Raw genomic sequence first — 6,009 nt, forward strand, 5'->3', positions numbered from 1 at the left:
AATAATTTCAAAAGAAGAAGAAATATATCTTAAATAGAGATGATAAAAAAGCAGTTGAAGCTTTTTGAAGACTCCCTGAAATGAAAATGAAACAAAAACATTTAGTAGCTTGAAGGAAATAAAATCATAATTCTGTAAACATCAAAAAACCTCTTGGTCACTTCTAACAATCTCACTCCTTAAATTGGTTTCTTGGCTTGGTGATATGCTACAAAATGGCAGTCAATGTTAGCATTGGAAGATTGCTTCTCATATCTCGAAACAACCAAGAAGCAAAACCAAGGAACGTCTAACCAAGCAACTGAACCAAGCACTCAAATTGTCATCTATGACCACGTAATAATGTATGGCCGACAGCAGTTCAATGTATGAGAAACCTCTATATGAAAATGTTTCATGAAGAACAAACATTAGAAAATTCATGATGAATTTATAGGAAAGCAAAAAAAAAGCATAAAAGTCAAAAGTTGAAGAATCAACCGCTCTCACTCCTTGACTGTCCTAATGGTAACGAGGACTGATGCTGCCACAATAAATGCATGTTTTAATCCTGTTTTGGAGCTCCAGTTTCAAATCAGGAAAAATATAAAAAGTATAGCAAATAACATTCCAGGAAAAGTGGTTCTTACACTATAAAGTGTATAGTATTTATAAATTTTATATAAACTAAACATGTGAATGAGAAATTAGATATTCAAATGATAATAATATGTATAAATCCATTCTTTAATCCTTACCACAAATAATTGCCGATACATGCTCAAATAGATAAATGCTTTCGTTCGTTCGTTCGTTTTTATTTCACATTGCATCAAACTTGTTATTTATACAGATTAATTCAAAATATTAAATAAAAGATGCAAAGCCTAGAAAAGACCAAATAAGCTCAATATAGAGCTTTAAGCCTGGTTTCACCAGTACAAAATAAACTAATAATTGTATCAAATACAAATAAACAATACTTAAATCTTCATCTTAACTTAAGATCTGGGGCGGATTGCTATAAGCGGTCTATAAACGGTCTTAGCGCTTAGCCGGCTATAATTCGTGACGTAGCAAGTAGTCTTTATTATAGACCATTGCTATACCGCAGTCTAACCTGTAAGCGGTCTTTAAAATTAAAGCCTACTCGAAGGAGTCTTAAAACATTCTGAAACCTCTCTTTTTGTTGCTTTTACGTGTTATTTATCGTCAAAGACAACCAATTGAACGAGTGTTAAGTGTTAAATCAAATAATAACGGTGATTTTATACTTATATAGGCCTAGAATAGATTTTCTTGCGTAGAAATGTATGTACTGTTATGATTGTGAATTGAACAAGCGTGACGAACATTACCTTATTTGGTATTCTACGCCCTCAATTTGTTACTTTACGCGGTCTTATCTAAGACTGTTTTATAGCAATGGTCTAACAGGGGTGGCTTTAGTAAGACCGTCTATCTGATAAAGCCGGCTTTAATCGGGGAGTTAAGACCATCAGTTAAGACTGTTTTATAGCAATCCACCCCAGACAAGTTGTAGTAATAATATAAAAAATATATTTAAAAAAAATAAAAAATTACACAATTACGCTACAGGACAACACAAACACAACAAGAGGACAAACGTAAAGGGTATAATACATGTATTATCATATTTATTTGCAGTAAGTGAGAAAAAAAGTTTAATGAAAAAGTTTAATTAATGCGATCTCTATTGTGATAAAAGGAATTGTTTATAATTGGATTTGTGTGTATTTAAGTTATTAGAATATTGTAAGGATCGACTTAAATTATTTTCCATATTAGAGAACCATGGTATCTTATTGAATTCCGGACTGTGTTATGGGTTAAATTTATTGTGGCGTAATTGTTGGCGTTTGTTGTATTGTAGTTCATTCATTATTTTTGATGAAGAATTGTTAAATATTGAAAATATTTGGAAGTTGATTGTTTGAATATCTGTGCATAAGTATGGCGATTTGTAATTTATTAATATCGAAGATGTTTAGGGTATTAAGTTTAAAGAAAAGGGACTTTGTGTGGGCTATAGGCCTATAGTGAGAATTAGTACAAATGCGAATAGCCCGTTTTTGGAGTTTAAACAGTTTGTCTAATTAGTCCATGGACAAAGAATTTTATTTGTAGTATCTGTAATTCCCCAAGCAATGTTACAATAGGATAGATAAGGTAAAATTAATGTGTTATCTATATATAAATTATGGTTAATTCTGACATAGGCGAGCACAATGGAAAAACTTCGGTACTAATCTCCGCCTTGGATACCTACCTTATCTATCTCAGATGTACCGCGAAACGTAGATTTGATAACATTAGTTTCCACTATTACGGTATTGTTCCATATTTCTATCTTAGGAAGATATTATAAAGGGTTTTGTAAGAAAATTGCCGATTTAAATCGTTAAATTTTAATTCTACGCGCGGTAGAAGAATTTCCGGGTTCACAGTAAGGTGTGTCAATCACCTTGCAACTTCCCTGCATGGTTGGTTTCAACCAGAAAACAACTCCCTGTTTCAACTAAATTGGCCGTTGGTGCTTGGTGGCGATAGCCATTTTGGTTTTTTGTTTATTTTCGGACCGCGCGTGTGAAGGTATAGTAGTACATAAAGATCAAATTAAATATATTCATAAAACATAATAATAATTATCAGAGAACTGATGATAAGAGCTTTGGTTTGAAATCGAATGAAACCCCGATAGCCGAGTTGTCGAGTAAGCTGCCAGGACTTTATGTATAATGTGCGCTATCTGTGTCCCGTTAGGACCCTGGGATACTTCTGCCCATGTTGCAAGCCGTCTAAAACGTCTTCCTTCTTAGGCCAAAACGGCTCACTGTGTCGCGGAATAATGTATTAATTATACCAATTAGGATGGTATTTATTTGAATAAACGCCCGGAACACCTCCCCAATAAACATCAATTAAAAAAAATTATCGCCACTCCCCTTCCATCCCCCCATCCAAATACCATCTAACATTTATACACACAATATTGTATTATATTTATATAACACAATTATACTGTTTTAAGTTCAGTTCAGTTCAGTTTTATTCGGTTCACTCAAAAATACAAAGACAAACATAACAGAAAAAAAGCACAAGATAACAATATTAAAAGAATGAACCGAGGAATAACCCAAGAAAGTTTAAAAGAAAACTTATTTCCATTGGGGTCCTCAGACATAAAAATAACACTGATAATTGCACTTAAAGCGCCCTATGACTACTAAAAGGTTAAAAAATTGTACAGTAAACATGATAAGGATTACACAGTATTTTGATAAAATGTGATTTTACATATTTAAAATTTAAAATGTAGTTAAAATATTGCAATGTTTAAACGTTTAATTGCACCTAATACATTTGCCTAAAGTTAAAAATATATAAAATACTGTACAAAAATGTTACACAGGTATTCTTTCAGATAAAAGTGATTTTACATTATATTTAAAACTATTTAAAGTATTGCAATTTTTAATATTAATAGGAAGTGCATTCCAATATTTTATACTATTGTAATAAAATGTATTATGTACATTACCATGAGGAACTCTAAAATTTGTGTTACTGTGCCTTGTATTGTATCCATGCGTATCACTAATACGTGTGAAGTGTGAGCTTAAATAATCCGGACACGTTTTATTAAAGATATTGAAAACATGCCTAAGACACAGATATTTTACACGATTTTCTATATTAAGCATACCAAGTGTAGTGAGTTCAGAGTAGCCAACATGGGCTCTGGGTTCCAACTTTGCAATAAATCTTACTAGTTTATTTAGGGTGGTTTGTAATTTGTGTTTAACATTTTTGTTAACTCCATGAAACCAAGCTGGTGAGGCATAATCTAGTAAAGGCTGTACCAGCGCCATACCTAACAGTTTTCGTGACTGTTTGTTGATAAAAGGGGATTGACGCCAAAGATATTTTATACGGGAATTAGCCTTTTTATAGACTGATTGAGCAAAGTTGTTCCCAGTGACATTATGATCAATTACAATTCCTAAATAGTTTACACTTGTTTTACGTTCAATCACTTGACCTTTACAAATTATCTTAAATGATTCAACATGTTTAACTTTTCTTTTTGATCCAAATAGTATTGCTTCTGTCTTTCCAACATGCAAGGATAGCCTATTATCTGCCAGCCATTCGTAACATGACGATATGTTTCTACTTAGAACCTCTTCGATTACCTTTGGATCAGAGTGAGAAAATGTAATGGCATTATCATCAGCATATTGGCGTAAAGTACACAGTGAATTAATACTAATTGCCATATCATTAATATATACCCAAAAAAGCAGTGGCCCCAAAATACTTCCTTGTGGGACACCATGCGTAATGTCTTCAATAGAAGATTTTTCGCGGTTGATTTCAACATACTGTTTCCTTCCGGAAAGGTATGAGGAAAACCAGTCTGTTTTGTCGACACCTATTGCAGATAACTTTCCATTAAGTATAGCGTGGTCAACCGAATCGAACGCCTTGCGTATATCTAACACCATACCAGTGTAAAGACCTCTAGATGTGTTCTCTTTTATACAATCAATAAGGTCAATTAAACAAGTGTCGGTAGAATGACCAGCGCGAAATCCAGATTGATTAACGTTAAGAAGGTTGTTGTCGTTCAAGTATCTTTTAAATTGAACATAAATAGAATGTTCTAGAACTTTTGAAACAATATTTAAAACGCTGACAGGCCGGTAATTATTTACATCAAGACGGTTCCCTTTCTTATAAAGGGGCTTTACCCTGGCAATTTTGAATTCTTCTGGATAAATGTTAGAAGTAATTGAAAGGTTAATGATGTGTTTGATTGGCCCAGTTATTTGAGTAACGGCGTCTTTTAAAAATCGTGCTGATATACCGTCAAAACCTATTCCTTTGTTAGGATTAAGACTTTGCAGTTCCTTCTCAACGAATTCATCATCAACCATGGCAAGAACAAATTTAGAGGGGGCTGTCTTATAAAACTTATGTTGAAAGTCTTGAAATTTTTCGGAAGCAATTGAATAATTGCCAAATATTGGGAGTTGGGATGCTAAAGAAGAAGCCACGGAAGTAAAGAAATTGTTGAACTTGGAAGCAACAGTCTTAGAATCATGACATACATTTCCGTTTATCTCCAGTACAATAATTCAATTAGTAGTTTTCTTAGAACTATATCCAAGTTTCTCCAATGTATTCCAGAGGCATTTGGAGTTGTTTTTATTAATGTTTTCTTCAATCTGGGTGTTAAAATAATCCGCTTTGGCATTCTTTATGTCCCTCTGAACACTATTTCTGAGGCTCTTATATTCATCATAGTAATCCGTTCTCTGCTTATGTTTCCTAAAGAGCCCAAGAAACTTATCTCTAAGGTGGATCTTCTCCAAAATATCAACATTCATCCAAGGTTGAGTCCGTTGTTTAATACGTATTTTCCTGGAGGGTGCGATTTTATCAATAGCACTTATATATAGATTCTTAAAATATGACCAGGCAATAGTTACATCGGTACTTGTATGCACTGGTGTCCAATCGACATTAGATAGTATATCATTAAAAGAATCTTTACTGTATGACTTTAATGATCTTAAAACTACTGTATTATGACTATCATATGTATTTCGTACAATCTTTCTAATACAGTATGTTAGAGAATGATCGCTCAGACCTATAGGAACAATTCCAGATTCAATTATGTTAGTAGGTTTGTTGGTAAGTACATGGTCAATTAGAGTAGAGCTGCGTTCAGTAATACGAGTTGGTGGTTCATTTATCAATTGTTCAAAACTGTGAAGATCAAGACATTCGCAAAACTTTTTTACCGGATAAGACGACTTGTCCTGCAAGTTTATATTAAAGTCACCGAGTATTATAACTTCTTTCTGATGATCTATCTTACTGACGGTAATGTCAAATTGATGTATAAAATCAATATTGTTAGATTTCATCGGACTGTTATCTACAATTTACCAAGCATTTGTTATTCTTTTTTACCACTTTTCATATCTACAATAAACA

The sequence above is a fragment of the Antedon bifida genome, chromosome 10, assembly GCF_963402885.1.
Source record: "Antedon bifida chromosome 10, ecAntBifi1.1, whole genome shotgun sequence".
NCBI lineage: Eukaryota > Metazoa > Echinodermata > Crinoidea > Comatulida > Antedonidae > Antedon > Antedon bifida.